Here is a 16,983-nt window from a genome sequence, read left to right on the forward strand (position 1 = left end):
CCCACCCCTCCCCCCCCCTAAAATAATGGTTTAGTGTTTATTTCTAGCAAGACTGCACTGACGCAATTCGAGAAATCAAAAAGAACTTATTGCTTTATGAGAATTCTTTGAAAGACAATTTTTCTCCAATAACCCCAGGTAAATCTATTGACGTAACTTTCTCATTGCAATTTGGATCTGGAATATGAAATCTAGGTCGAATGCCAAGCGCTGGGACCTATGACGTCACTCAGATCTGAGAAGGGTAATGGCGATCATTAGAGGTTTGAAAGGCGTAACAGAAGGGAAACCTTAATGCAATTGCATTGCGAAACGATTGTAAGAAGAGGATGTTTTCAAGGACTTGTTCCATTCTCTTTCCCAATCTGACTAACTCGGTAATGTGACCATCGAAGTGAAAACAAAATAAAAATAGAAGGTTTACTTAACGGGAGAAAACCGGACGTAATTTGAAACCGGACAGTTCGTTGGGTCAGGTAATTCCATCGTCCTCCGTTCTTCCGAGTTGCTAATGGAATTGCATCATGGAATTGTACCGTTTGTACGAAGTGAAGTGAACTGGATCGAATTCTATGTTTCAAGTATAAGACAAATACGTTAGATAATATTTTTCATATGTATACGTTTACAAAGAGCTTCGCGGAGATATTCCGTAAATCGTGGTACATTTATGAAATATAATTTCATATTTATCAAATTCTTAATAAATTACATCATATAAGACAATTAGGAACAGAGTTCTTACATTTAAGACTTAATAAAATTAGAGATTATTCCGTTTTAAAAATTTTGTTGAACCTGTAAAAACCACATTTCAAAACAGCTTGATTTTTAAAATATATTATCATCGTACTTCCAGTCAGTAGACCTCCTCCTCCCCTTCCCCCCTCCTCCCTCCTCCTCCTCCTACCTCTCCTCCTCTTCCCCTCCGCCCCTCCTCCTCCTCCTTTCCTCCCCTCCTCTTCCGCCTCCTTCCTTCCTCCCTCCTTCCTTCCTCCTGCCTCTCTCTTCACATTCACTCAGCAACAAGAGCAAATACGAGACAAGATCTATGACATGCAAGCAGAACGCTTTCAGTACATCTTCATTCCTGTTTGTGGCAGAAATAATGTATTAAGAGCATTGGGTTATAGTATGATGAGGAAGGTCTTCTTGCCTTCATTATTATTATGCAGACATGTAGCCTTGCTCATTATCCTTTTGTATTCTGTTAATTCTGTTTATTTGCTTCGTGATAAATTCTTATTGCTGTGTCTTACTTCTTGCTGTTTTCTTGCGCTTGCAAGGTAAGTATTTAATCGTTAAATATGATGATATAAGCTGTTTTAAAAGCTTTTTAACGTTGTTAAACAGTACGTTTAATCATTATCTTTGTTAAGCTTATCTTGTGTAAAAGATGTGCTTTTTCATAAATAATATACAAAATGATATGAGAGAGACTTTTCGTGTAATTGATATCAACGACTCACGGTTAATTACATTTATTGAAAACTGGCCCATATCTTCTCTTCCTTTAATAAAATAACGAATATCATCACCACTATCATCACTAACGATGGATTTCTATGATAATGATAAAATCCAGTCACCACTATTACCTATATCATTTTGTCATCGTAGAACGCTTCGTAATAATTATAATAATAATCGATCATCATCTTCACTATTATCACTCATGATGGATGTCTACGATAAAGACAGAGAAGCAACTGATCATTCTGGAACGTTTTGTATAATGATACTAATTATCATTGTCAACATTTTATATCCCATTCATCGTTTATCGGGAACCCTCTTACATCCATAAGTTTTTCCAGCGCTTTCCATCTTCCAGACCAGACTCTCCCACTCGACCTCCAGAAGAAGCCAATCAGGAAGTTTGTTCCAGCGCTTTCCTTCTTCCAGACTTTCCCACTCGACCTCCAGAATCCAATCAGGAAATGGAGAGAGAGAGAGAGAGAGAGACCGTAAACTTTCTCTTCAATCGCCTGGACAGTGTTCCGGGCAAGGTCTCCTACGAGCATCGGACCACAAACCTACTCCACAGAGGATCTCCTCCTTCGTCCTCCGCCGGTGCCGACGGCCTTGGAGGATGGCCGGACGGAGACCTTAGGATGCTTTAAGAGGAAGAAATTACGTGAAGGAGGGGAGGAGGGCGGGATGGGGGTGAGGGTTGGGTATTCCAGAAGGGGTGGGGGAAGGGAATTCGAGGAATCCAGCGAGTTTCCTAGCTGAGGGATGGGAGGTGGGAAAGCGGTGAGAGATTCCAGAGGAGTTCCAGATGGGGTGGGAGAGGGAATGGTGATAGGGAGGGGGAATTCCAGGTAATTTCATGGAAGGGTGGAGGGGGGGTTCCAGGTTATGTCATGGAAGGGTTGATAGGGGGAAATCCATAAAACCAAGGGAACAGTTAACAAAGTAGGAAGAACGATGTTAATAATATCATTAAAAATAACAAAACATAAAAAATAAAAAAAATAACAATAACATAAACTTCATGGAAGGGGGTGAGGGGGAAGTAACCAGGGAATTTCATGGAAAAGGTGGGAGGGTCCGAATTTCCAGAGACTTTCATGGAAAGGGTGGGAGGGGAATTCCAGGACTTTTTCATGGAAGGGTTGGGGGAGGGGGAATTCCAGGGACTTTCCATGAAAGGGTGGGGCCAGGGGAATTCCAGGGACTTTCATGAACGGGGGTGGGAGGGGCGGGGAATTCCAGGGACTTTCATTAAAGGATGGGTGGGGAGGGGGGTGAATTCCAGGGACTTTTCATGAAAGGGTGGGGAAGGGGGAATTCCAGGGACCTTTCAGGGAAAGGGTGGGAGGGGAAATTCCAGGGACTTGTCTGGGAAAATGGGTGGTGAGGGGGAAACAATCCAGGACTTTCATGAATGGGTGGGGATGGAGAAAATTCCATTGGATTTCATGGAATGGGATGGGGTAGGGGGAAATCCAGGGGACTTTCATGGAAGGGCTGGGGAGGAGAAATTCCATTCGGCTTTCATGGAAGGGTGGGTGAGGGTGAAATTCCAGGGAATTTCAAGGAAGGGTGGGGAGGGGGGGGGAATTCCCTGGGAATTTTCATATTTTGGTGGGAGGGGGGGGAATGGGCAGGTTGAGGGGAGAAGAATGTTCCCATGGACCTTGACAAGGTCGCAGGAAGGAGGAAAGGTGGAGGGGGTGGGGTGGGGTGGGGTGTTAGGGGGGTGAATCTCCAGGCAATTTCACAAGGTCACTGGAATCAGCAGCAGAGTCTCAAACTTATGAAGTTTCCGAAGAAATAATAATATTGAGAGAATACAGAGAGAGGATATTGGCTTACATATAAAACCTCCTATTCTGTCATCGAAGAAGTTTTGTTTATCAATATATGATTTGCAGATGTTCCCAGGATCGATTGGTGACCTTTTATTTATTCATTTATTTATTTTTTTTTTTTTTTTATCTCTAACGTTTCGAGTGACTTACGTAACGTTTATGTAATGCGCGTTAACTTTTGAAGGTTGCACGCGTGTGATGTCACACACACACACACACACACACACACACACACACACACACACACACACACACATATATATATATATATATATATATATATATATATATATATATATATATTGTGACGAAGTGCCAAGTATCTGGTTACTACACTTACCATTCATTAATTGATACCTCACAAAAGCCAGACACCTGAACCCTCATCACAGGTATTAAGCGACTGAATACTCTAAAGGCAACAGTGATCCCTTAACAACTTACCAGTATTGCAGAAAATCAGACTAAGTTCATCAAAACAGGTGTGAGGTAATCTTGTAAGTAATTAAATTATTAAAAGGGCATCACTCTATCAACAACTTTAAAAGTGTAAGTATTTCCCTGATTTCAGAAGTCTAAGTACTTCCCTGGTTCTAAGTCACTTCAAGTAAATTGAAGGAAAGCAGATCAATTGCCACTCTATGTTTCTACCTAACATCAACATAATCAAATGCAAATATACTGGTTAGAAAAATGAAAACACTTATAAAAATTTTAAATACAAAAATTTATAATTATACTCAAAATCTATAAGTGAAATTCACAATATCAGGGAAAATTACTGTTATTTGCAAACAAAGTAAAGTTTAATTAATTCTTGAATCAATTAAGTAAAATTAAATCAAGATTAATTTATCACAAAATTCAAGAAAATTAATTCAATCAAAATTCAAAAGTGTTAGGCAATAATTGAAAATTTGAAATTAATTCACAAGTGCTAAACAATAATAAAACATGAAAAAAATTCTAAGTAAATGCAAGTTAATTCACAAATGTTAAATTTAATTAAATGTGCAATGATTAAGCAATGAAAATAACTAAGTCAATTAAATTGTGAATGCAAATGAAAATACAGAAAAATGTGGACAATATCAAAATTTGCAAAAGTATTAATCACACAGAATATAAAATAAAAAAGCACACTTCAATAAGAAAATGAACAAATGCACAAAAATAAAACAAGCACAAAACACAAAAATTTGCAATGTGTAAAAGTGTAAATCTTTTCACTCAAAACATTGTAACTATTAGTTTTTACCAAAACTTCGTAACCATCTGTTATTAGTTATTAGTTATCAGTCGTTACCGAACCACTGTTCCTATCAGTTATTAGTTGCAACTAATAAAAATATAACACACTTTACCTTTTTGGTATACCAATTTCTTTCTTTCTTGCTGCAGCTCGTTTCACACTTTCACAAAATCAGGTGCCGTTACAAAACAATGTTTTTCCAGATTCCACAAAAAACACTAAATAATACTAAACAACTCTAAGTAATATCAAATCTGAAATTTACAAATTACGAGTGACCATTCAATAAATACGAAATTGTTACGTTACTTTAAGATCAAAAGTGCTATGCGATGGAGAGAGAGAGTGAATGGTTTGAGTCTTTAATCCCGGATGAAAAACTTCTCCCTTACGGAAGCTGGACAGGGGAGACACAAAACGTTTTAGGCAATAATTCTTCCAGAAACTTCCAAATCTTACGCAACTTAACATGCAAAATGTGTAATCTGCATGTGGCTTTGACAAAGACATACAGGTATGAGATGATTCTGTTAAAAAAAGACATGTACTCGACTTGATCGACCGAAGTAGAATTTCCCTTATCATACGTGATGACAGAATCCCAAAACACAATGAAGGCTCGAGGTCGCTTATCAAACGTGTTGACAGATTAGGAAAAACAACTCCAGCTTTGAACTGACAAAGATATATATATTCTTTTTATAAATTATGTTATGCGAAATCTGAACACACATTTTAAACATCCTAACTCTAAGCTATCTAGGAATCTGAAAAAATGTTGCAAAATTCAATTCTAACATTTTATACAGTCAAAGAGGGGAAATATCCATTTTGAAAGTAACAATATATATATATATATATATATATATATATATATATATATATATATATATATATTGAACACACATTTTTAAACATCCTAACTCTAAGCTATCTAGGAATCTGTAAAAATGTTGCAAAATTTCAATTCTAACATTTTATACAGTCAAAGAGGGGAAATATGCATTTTGAAAGTAACAATAAATATATATATATATATATATATATATATATATATATATATTTTATATGTATATATATATATACATAATATATATAATATATATATATATATATATATATATATATATATATATATATATATATATATATATATTATATATGTGTGTGTGTGCATATATATATATATATATATATTATATATACATATATATCTGTTTGTGTGTATTATTAGCTCGTCGATCTGGCAAGCTTTCCCATTAACTAGGTTATAATGGAACAGAATCTTCATTATATTCTCTTGCCCTAAATTACCAACATATCTTATTTTCCTTATACTTGCCAAAATTCCACTCCAAGGCTTTCTGATACATATTTTGTATTGAAAGAAAGTATCCGTTTTAGAGAGAAAAACAAAAAGGAAAAATAGGGGTAAAATTGATTGGATATTTATTATGACTAAATACGAGATTTGTCACTGTATATTATTAGAATTTGCTCCAACCAAGGTCTATAAAATAGACCTTGGATCCTCAACGTTCGCTAGATTGGTAACCAGTTCAAGAGCGGAGCATACAAATTGCTTGCGCTTTCAGTGTCAAGCAAAATACCTCTCCCAACTCACCATCAGTACCTGTCTTTGATTCTTCTTCTTCTTCCTCTTCTTCTTCTTCTTCTTATTCTTATTACTGTTATTATTATTATTATTATTATTGTTATTGTTATTGTTATTATCACTGGAGAAGTAAACCCGTTAAATATATGTATACATATATTTAAAGATTTATCTTTGTATATATTATAATATATAATATAAATATATTCGTTATATTTTATTACATTTTATTATTATTTTATTATTATTAATATTATATATATATTATTAAAGATAATAATAAAATATCTTTAATATATATTATTTTTAGATTTATTTATTTTTTTTTTATTTACATATTATATTTAATAATCCGGGTAATAGATATATTTTATGTATAGGCATTTATTCCATTATTCTTATTATTCTTATTATTATTTTTATTATTATTATTTTTTATTATTATTTATTATTAGTATTAGGAATTAATTATTATTATTTGAAAACAAATACACAGTTTTTATGTTTATATTTACAATATATTTAAAGATTTTATCTTTTAAAATTATTTTAATATTATTATTATTATTATTATTATTATTATTATTATATTATTTATTATTATTATTATTACTGGAGAAACAAAATCCCACAGGTATGTATGTATACATATTATTTAAAGATTTATCTTTAAAATATAACGTTTATTATTAATTATTATTATTATTATTATTATTATTATTATTCTTATTATTATTATTATTAATTGGCGAAACAAATCCACAGTATGTATATGTATGCATATTGTTTAAAGATTTATATATAAAAAATATATTATTATTATTATTATTATTATTATTATTATTATTATTATTATTATTATTATTATTATTATTATTATTATTATTATTATTATTATACTGAAAACCTTGAACATACCATCTCCTTCCGAACTTGATTTTCTGTTTTATTATTGTTTTTCGTTTTTTTTTGTTTTTCTTAAGCAGTGTTTTTGCTTGTCTCCAAAGACTGATGTCGTCTTAGCCGTTTCACGAGCTTGGCAATTTAACCCGTTCACTTCTTTTGTTTTTAATTAAGAGGTTTAGCTCTGCGTAAACATGTTAATTCATCACTGAAGGTAGTGGGGCCACTTCGGTTTCTAAAGGTGTAGGTTTATGTGAATTATCCCATTATTTTATTATTATCATTATTATTATTAATTTTTTTTTTTTTTTTTTGGTCTATCAACGTCCTCCAATTCGACTGGGTGGTACTTATAGTGTGGGGTTCCGGGTTGCATCCTGCCTGCTCAGTCCATCACTTATTATTATTATTATTATTATTATTATTATTATTATTATTATTATTATTATTATTATTATTATTATTATTTCATCAAAAGTAATGGCTACTTCAGCAGCTCTACGCTTGTAGAGAGAGATTCTTCTCTATTTTTCGAATAGCGCCTTTTTCAGTACTAACGTAAACAGGCTAGTAGAGCTCCTATGGAGTTCATTTTCAAATGCAGGGTTAAGATCATTGTATACATTTATATTTGAATCTCTACAGGTAAACTATGACATCGTAGTCATCAAAGTCATTCTCTCTCTCTCTCTCTCTCTCTCTCTCCTCTCTCTCTCTCTCTCTCGCTTGAGCACACGACGTCTCCTCGGATGGACTAACAAATCTTTGAGACATCCTAATCCTTGTAACTCCTTGTTGTTATTATTATTATTATCATTTTATTATTATTATTAGAAAACAAACCACTGTTCAAATAATATTATGGTGTACATTTGGAAGAGCAACAGAAGATAAGGAATTACAGAAAGACGAGATATATCGATAAATTATTAAAATTAAAGGTGAATTGTTTTACGGTAGTAACGCATTGCATCTTCGCTTGAATTTTTGAAGGAGAACGTTCGTTTTGAAGAAGGAACAAGGCGTGATCCGACCTCCAGCTTACTCGGGGCATGGGCTAAAATCTACGGGTCAAATATAGCGTTGTTTTACCAAACGAAAATTAAAATAAATACGCTTTATTTTATTAGAAGTAATGATTCTGTACTGTTTAACATGCACGTTATTTATTTTTTACATTTTCATTCTAATCAATAAATCATGAATGTCCTATTCTAAAAATCCTGTATCTTTAACTAAACGCGAAATACTTTTTTCAGACTTTTGTAGGCTTTTCCATAGCGCTTTCCTACCCCACACCCACCCCCCCACCACCACCAACAACAACAAAGTAGTCTGTAGGCTTACTCCCCGAGTAAGCGAAAACATTTCCAACAGAAATTAAGCGAACGAAAATATCGACGGAACAAACAAATTCATTTAAACCGAACGCAAATTAATGAAGTGTTTGGGTAACGAAAACCAACCTTCAGCATTTGGGTGGGCCATCGAGGACGTTTTAACCAAATTTCAAGAATTTATTTATTCAATTCTTTCAATTTTTGGTTCCAACGCTTATCCGAAGGTCGAAGAAATATTGACGGAAAATTCATCAGTCTCATCTGCGTGTATTTAGTTCCAAGGAATCAATTTATCACCCAATAAAAAAAATAATTATATAATAACTCACATTAGCTTCGATTTGTTTAAAGTATACTCCAATTATTTTGTAAGCGCGTTTTCGTTTTAATGAGTAATTCATATGTGACACGTGGGGCGAGCTTATCCTTAGTAACTGGGGCCACTTAAGCTATCCATTCTTCCCAGATAACGATGACGGAATAGATAACAAACTTCACTAACGATCCTATGAAGATAACGAGTTTGTTAAGTGGCCTAACTGCTCTACTTGAATTTATTTTTATAATGTCCTTCACAGCGAGCGCTCCTCGGCCTTCAATGTTGTGTCGCTGGTATTCAGAATGTCGACTATTTTTAGCAAAAAAAAAAAAAAAACACACCAAATGTCTGCTTTAATATTTTACACAAATTGACCAGGATTAAAATTAGGGCTATCAAAGGTCTTGGCAACCTTGACAGGTTTTTGGGTTTAGTGTGTGTGTGTGTGTGTATTTTTATTGTCGTTAGAGATAATTCGCTGTTGTTTTAAAACGATTAGATCATTTTAGTCTAATTGAGAAATCTATTCATGCCCGCTTCCTTGTCATTAAATTGTATTTTTATCCTCAAGGAAAATAAAAATACATTCATTGAACTGTATAGCTCCATAGGGGGTTAGTGTCATCAGTGCGCCTCACGTGGTGCACTGTAGGCATTACTTGAGGTTCTTTGCGGCGTCCCTACGGCCCCTAGCTGTAATCCCCTTTCATTCCTTTTACTGTACCTCCGTTCCTATTACCATTTGTCCACCTTTCTTTCTCAACCATATATTATGGCATAACCCTTTCATTTTTCCTTGGAAGGTATTATTCGTAAGAGATACAATATTTAATCATTGCAAAGGCGATGAGTATGAATAAACCAATTATCATAATTTCCTATTCCATAGACGCAAATTAATTCACGCTTTTAACGCCATAATTAAGCCAAATTATCACAATTTCCTATATCCTAGACGCAAATTAATTAACGCTTTTAACGCCATAATTAAGCCAAATGATCACAATTTCCTATATCCTAGACGCAAATTAATTCACGCTTTTAACGCCATAATTAAGCCAAATTATCACTATTTCCTATATCCTAGACGCAAATTAATTCACGCTTTTAACGCCATAATTAAGCCAAATGATCACAATTTCCTATACCCTAGACGCAAATTAATTAACGCTTTTAACGCCATAATTAAGCCAAATTATCACAATTTCCGATATCCTAGACGCAAATTAATTCACGCTTTTTACGCCATAAATAAGCCAAATTATCATATTTTCCTATATCCTAGACGCAAATTAATTCACGCTTTTAACGCCAAAAATTAGCCAAATTATCATAATTTCCTATATCCTAGACGCAAATTAATTCACGCTTTTAACGCCATAAATAAGAAAAATTATCATAATTTCCTATATCCTAGACGTAAATTAATTCACGCTTTTACCTCCATAAATAAGCCAAATTATCATAATTTCCTATATCTTAGATGCAAATTAATTCACGCTTTTAACGCCATAATTAAGCCAAATTATCATAATTTCCTACATCTTAGATTTAAATTAAATCACGCTTTTAACGCCATAAATAAGCCAAATTATCATAATTTCTTATATCAAAGACGCAAATTAATTCACGCTTTTAACGCCATAAATAAGCCAAATTATCAAAACTTCGTATATCCTAGACGCAAATTAATTCACGCTTTTAACGCAATAAATAAGCCAAATTATCTAAACTTCCTATATCCTAGACGCAAATTAAATCACGCTTTTAACGCCATAATTAAGCCAAATTATCATAATTTCCTGTATCTAAGATGCAAATTAATTCACGCTTTAAACGCCATAAATAAGCCAAATTATCAAAACTTCCTATATACTAGACGCAAATTAATTCACGCTTTTAACGCCATAAATAAGCCAAATTATCATAATTTCCTATATCCTAGACGCAAATTAATTCACGCTTTTAACGCCATAAATAAGCCAAATTATCATAAATTCCTATATCCTAGACTCAAATTAATCACACTTTTACCGCCATAAATAAGCCAAATTATCATAATTTCCTATATCTTAGATGCAAATTAATTCACGCTTTTAACGCCATAAATAAGAAAAATTATCATAATTTCCTATATCCTAGACGCAAATTAATTCACGCTTTTAACACCATAAATAAGCCAAATTATTAAAACTTCCTATATCCTAGACGCAAATTAAATCACGCTTTAACGCCACAAATAAGCCAAATTATCATAATTCCCTATATCCTAGACGCAAATTAATTCACACTTTTAACGTTTCCTCAAAGCAAAGGCTACTAATGGCGTCTTTATTACTCTGCAATTCACGCTTTGTAACGATGTTCTCACAAAACAAGGGCTTATGAAACCTACTAGACCTATCACTCTAATTTAAAAAACTGTCGAGACGTTTATTCTTTGATATATTTATTAACGTAGACAGAGAAGCTCTTCCTGCCTGCAATGTAATGAACATTGCGACTTTACTTCTGCAACTGAAATCAGCAGTTTGCTGCACATTCCCACAACAAGATGCTGCAAAAATCGTCGTTTGAAAGAAAGCTCGTTTTCAAGAGAGGGTGGATAGCAAGACGGAAGGAAGCGATTATGAACGGAGTAACAGTAAAAGGAATGAAGGGGATTGCAGCTAGGAGCCGAAGGGAAGTGGCAAAGAACCATGAGTAATGTCTACGGTGCACTGCGTGAGGCGCACTGGCGGTGCTACCAACCTACGGAGCCATCATTGTAGTGGTTTGATTCGGGTTTTAGGCTGATGTTATTGGTTTGTTTGTTTGTTTATCAATCTATCTACAATTGTGGCGCATTTCATTGTTCTTTTTTCTTTTCTGCGTTGAATAATCTTAAGTTTCGTAACGCTACCTTTAGGGTAGTACCCCGAGCCCCTGCTCCAACCCCCCAGACAAGAACTGGTAGTGCAGGTTTAGGAAGTCTCGATTCCGATCTCTCTCTCTCTCTCTCTCTCTTCATCAATTTTCTTAATATAAAACAAAGAACAACAGAATCTTCCACTTTAGTTTTTCCAACCACTTCCAAGAAACAGCTCTCTCTTGTCTAAATATTAAGTTTTCATTACGTTCACTGCTTGTAAACATAATTGTTTACTGTTTTCTAAAGCTTTGTTTGTATTTGTTTTAGGATAACATTCGTCTCTTATTGTCTCTCTCTTCCCTTTGTTATTTTTATCTTCGTGACACCTCCATCGCTTGGAGAAATAGTACCAACAATATGCGTTAACACATCTTTGTGAACACGTACGTGAAATTCACGTACTACATTGTCCCAGGCAGTTATATATATAGAGTTGTGTCATTTCTGTACCGTAGGAATTTGGCGCCTAACTAACCACTATTTCTATTAAGAAGCCTCTTGACAAATAGCTAACGTTACGCAAGGCAGACGAAGCCAAGGAACTGAGGCGTTTTGCATTCCCCGAAGACGAAGTGCGAATAGAAAGTTCTCGGTTTTAGCTTGGGAAACAATGGAAAGCGTCTTTCCCTGAGCGCGCGCGCATTATCATAAATCGTGAAGCCCAAAGCTGCTTGCGTGCACGCACGCACGCACGCATGCATGCGAGCGTATCGGTGAAAAGTCTTTAGCGGGCAAGATGCCCTGGCGAAGAAAGGTCACGTACTAGCAAGAGCAACTTGGTACTAGGGCTCCGATGGGACATCTTAAGCGTCCTTCACCAACGGCCAAAAGAGAGAGAGAGAGAGAGAGAGAGTGAGAGAATGTGTTTGGGACAGACGCCGCCATCGTTGTCAACGCCAAGTGAATTATTATGGCAACTAGATGTCATTTTTCTTCAGTGCAGTCGTCTCTGTTGGTTGGGAAGAGTTCGGAGATCCAAACCAAGCTCCCTATATTCACTTTTGCACCTTACCAAGGTTGCCTTAGGAATCTAGACCCAGATACACGGTCTAGAGTCTAGACCAATCACCTTCGGCGCAGAGAAAGAATGAATTATGAACGCGTCGTTGCGTCAAGACAATATTCCACAGTTTGCTTCTTTTGTTATTCGCTTTTCTTTATTTTTGTGTCTTTGACTTGTCTTTCGAATGTTGCACTGTTTCTGTTACAAGGAATATTCGTAGCTCAGAACCTCAAGATTTTTCGTCTCCATAATCTCTTTGGCTGTCTTCTTCAGTGAAATAATACACTTCTATTTTTTTTTTTTTTTTTTTAGCATTCATGCTCTTATTCATTTGACCTCATTCCATTCATTTTTAGTGAAAGGAATGTGGTATACATTTTCTAGTACCAGATGCAAAATTTAGTCAGCCTGTAATAATATTTACAGTAATCTTAAAGTCCTTCATTAATTTACTAAGATATTATTGTATACATCGTTTTTCTTCCAAACAATTATTTATTTATTTATTTTCCCTATTTATTGAGTACATATCCTTTATTAGTGATTTAATTCACAAAAAATGCTGTATTGTCATTATTATACAGGGAATTTTAACAAGAGATACTCCCTTTTGATTTTCACCTAATTTCGTTTTTAAAGACCTTCGTATACTATATACTACTAATTTTATTTTCATTTCGTTAGTTAAAAAAAAAAAAAAAAAAAAAAAAAAGACTGGCTGACGATGTAACCTAAAGTATGTGACAATGGCAAAGCCGACCTTTATATTTTATTACTTGCAATAAAGATGTCGTAACGAAGTCCCTTTGTTGGACTGTTCCAGTTATTTCAGATTCGAAAGTGCAATTTCGTACGTAAAGCCTTGCGGTCTATAGTTATTGGGTTTCGCGAGAACGTTTCTTGGGATTTTGTCTTGTTTCTGTAGTAGTTTCTGTAGACTAGAAAACTCCGTTATAAAACTTGTCGAATGACAATTTAAAAGCTGGAATGTTAACAATTTCGATCGTGTTGACTCGTAATGTGGTTCTTTATGTAGTAATATCTAAGCCTATTGCCTATATGAACAGGAGTTTATCGTGTCTATTCTGTTCCAATGAGCAGCAGCTTTCATTGTAGGAATGTTAACACTTTCATTTGAAGAATGTTAACACTTAGCGCTCGTACTGACTACGCGTATAGAGCAGTATTTATACCTAGGACTATGATATCCATGAAATGGAGTTTATCGTGTATTGTTCAGTCTACTCCTATTAGCAGCAGCTATTATTTTACAAATTTTAACACTTGGTGCTCGTACTGACTCTTATTAAGGTCTTGTGCGTATAGAATAGTATTTGTTCTTGGCCTATGGTGTTAATGAAGAGAAGTTTATTGTGTATTGTTCAGTCTGTTTCTAAATGAAGCGGCTTTCATTTTGTGCCAATGGTGTTTATAAAATTGAGTTAGTTTTAATGTGTAGCCCACAGCAGCTTTCATGTAGGCCTACGGTGCTTTATAAAAACGAGCTTGTATTAATGTGTAACCCACAGCAGTTTTCAATTTAGGCCCATGGTCTTTATGAAAATTAGGTTTTTTAATGTGTAACTCACGGCAGCTTTACTCGTAGGCCCACTGCGTGTGTAAAAATTAGCTTGTATTAATGTGTAGTCCAAAGCAGCGTTCATTTTAGGCCGACGGCGTTTATGACAATGAGAATTTTTTAACGTGCATCCCAAGGCAGCTTTCATTTTAGACCCACGGCGTTTTTTTTAATGTGCATCACACGGCATCTAAAAATGAGTGTTTTTTAATGTGTAGCTCACAGCAGCTTTCATTTTAGGCCCGGTGTTTGTAATTTTTTTTTCAATGTGTAGCCCACGGCAGCTTTTATTTTAGGCCCAGGGCTTCTATAAAAATGAGTCTTTTTTTTAACGTGCATCCCACGGCAGCTTTCATTTTAGGCCATTGGTGTTTATAACAATGAGTGTTTTTTAATGAGCATCCCACAGCAGCTTTCATTTTAGGCACACGGTGTTTATAAAAATGAGTATACGTATTTCAACGTGCATCCCAAGGCAACTTTCATTTTAGGCCCATGGTGTTTATAGAAATGAGCATTTTTTTAAAGTATAGCTCACAGCAACTTTCATTTTAGGCACACGGCGTTTATAAAAATGAGTATTTTTTAACGTGCATCCCAAGGCAGTTTTCATTTTAGGCCCTCGGCCTTTATAAAAATTAATATTTTTGATGTGCATACCGAGGCAGCATTCATTTTAAGGCTAGGCTCACGGTCTTTATGGAAATATGTGTTTTTTTATTAATGTGTAGCCCACGGCAGCTTTCATATTAGGCCTATACGGCGTTTGACGAAGGCGAGTTCGCCTTGTAACGCATATAGCGTCGTCTTGCAACGTATATGGCACCCCATTACGCAAATGTGGCGTCTTGCTTCATTTATGGCGCTAATTACGCTTATAGCGTCATGCAGTATGCAATGACGCCCGGGGCGAGAGATGTTGACACCCCTGAGCTGAGCTGCTGCATCCTAAACTTGCCACCGACTGACCGACCGACTGGCTGCTCTGCTGTGCTCTGCTGCTGTGCTGCCACTTGCCAGACTCAGTCACAGTCAGCCTCAACCAGTCAGACTCAGTATCGCGCGAGACGTGTCGGAGTGTGGACGTGTCGCTCCGCTCTCCGAGGGACGACGACGCTCTCATCTTGATCGACACGTGGAAAACCGATCAAAAAGAAAAAACTCGTCTTGCATCGCGCGGTTTTTCGTTGCCGTCGTGGAAAAGGCGTCTTATTATTATTATTACGCGTGGTTGGTGATGAAAATTGTTTTATTTATTTTAAATTTTTTTAAAGCTCTCTGTAAACTTCTGTTAAAAGTCTTAACAGGGGAAGATTTAAAAAGTTGGTGTTTTTTAAAACATTTTAAAGTGAGACCGTCGTATTTCTGTTCGAGTTTTTAAAAACACGTGCGTTCTTGTTCTGCAAGTGATTGGCTTGTTTTGTGTGTTAATTTAGTATATTTCGCCTTATTTCAAAACATAAAAGCCAACAGAAACACGAGAACTATCTACAAAAACTCCATTTATATAGACCTATGGCCTATCAGTGTTGTGACTATGATTTTAAATACGTGTTCTCCACCTGTTTGATAAACATATGATTATTATTTAGTGAGGAGCATTTCCACCTGTTTAATAAACATGTGATTATTATTATTTTATGAGAGGATAAAATATATATATATAATTACCGGAAGAACTGGCACTAAAGGGCATTGTCCTGCCATCCAGGTCAGTAGGCCTATATGCTAATCAGGTCCTATATACTTAGGTCTATAAGTGGGTGAACGCTATGGACCTGACGCATTTGGGTTATTTGTTTATTTATTTATTTAATTTTTGTTTTAATCAGTTCAGCTGTAGTACCGTAATTATATCCTTTATATATTGTGTTGCCTAATTTTGTTGGATATAGTAGTTATAGACCTAGTTGTAACAATTGATTGTGTGGAAAGCTATATTTTGAATTTTGCAGCAGTAGTAGGCCTAGTTAATGTTTATTTCATTTTTTAATCAGTTTAGCTGTGGTACCGTATTTATTTCCTTTATTTTGTGTTGCCTATCTTTGTTGGATACCTATAGTAGGTGTTGGGCTAGTTGATGAAAATCTATTTTTTCTAGAAAGTTTTATTTTGGATGCTGTAGGTGTAGGCCTAGTTGATCAAAAAAGTGTTTTGTTTGGTGTTATATTTGTTCACGTAAACATTGAAATAAACTGACTTTATTTAGATATTTGTAGATTGTCTGGATATTAATTTGTCTGAATATTATTAGTACAGTACCATTGTAACTGCTGCTATTTTTTATGAACATTTATGAGACTTATTGATAGCAGAAAGTGGGCAACTTGTAATTAGTTTTAGTGCATGTTTATTGTCGGTAGTCATAATTTTTGTCTGTACAACCATGTTTCACCGTAAGAGTTTCCAATTTTTGTATAGCATTTGCAGTGTCTGTAAATTATATATATTGAACGCAGTATTGTAACGTTCAACTGCATAAATAATTAGGAATGATGCTAGAATCTGCTTTGTGCAAAATCGAGTGAACAAAGATGGTAATTAGGTTTAGTAAGGCGATAAGATTCATCTCTTGCGATTGTCAATTTTGAGTGTTTTTTTTTTTATTGTTCGTTTTTAACGTTGTTGTCATGTTGTTTTTTCATTATTATTATTATATAGTGTCTTTTGTTTTATATTATTTGGTGAGTGGTTCGCCATGGCTTCAAAAGGAAAACGGATACATTGTATCGCTTTGAACTGGT

The 16,983-nt window shown here is 34.9% G+C and overlaps 1 protein-coding gene across 5 annotated transcripts in view; it reads left to right on the forward strand.

The window, feature by feature from the left end:
- LOC135194946 (uncharacterized) overlaps positions 1-16,983 on the forward strand; it is a 305,843-nt gene that overhangs the window by 51,134 nt on the left and 237,726 nt on the right. Inside the window, exon 1 of one of the 5 annotated variants that reach the window (XM_064221172.1) lies at positions 15,278-15,469. The exons of 1 other annotated variant lie outside the window; for it this stretch is intronic. The gene's annotated coding sequence lies outside the window, so the exon portion shown is untranslated. Of the gene's footprint in view, positions 1-15,277; positions 15,470-15,798; positions 15,951-16,983 lie in introns of those variants that run through there. 3 more of the 5 variants (XM_064221168.1, XM_064221171.1, XM_064221170.1) reach the window with 3 other exon arrangements.

Source organism: Macrobrachium nipponense, chromosome 15, assembly GCF_015104395.2.
Source record: "Macrobrachium nipponense isolate FS-2020 chromosome 15, ASM1510439v2, whole genome shotgun sequence".
Taxonomy (NCBI): domain Eukaryota; kingdom Metazoa; phylum Arthropoda; class Malacostraca; order Decapoda; family Palaemonidae; genus Macrobrachium; species Macrobrachium nipponense.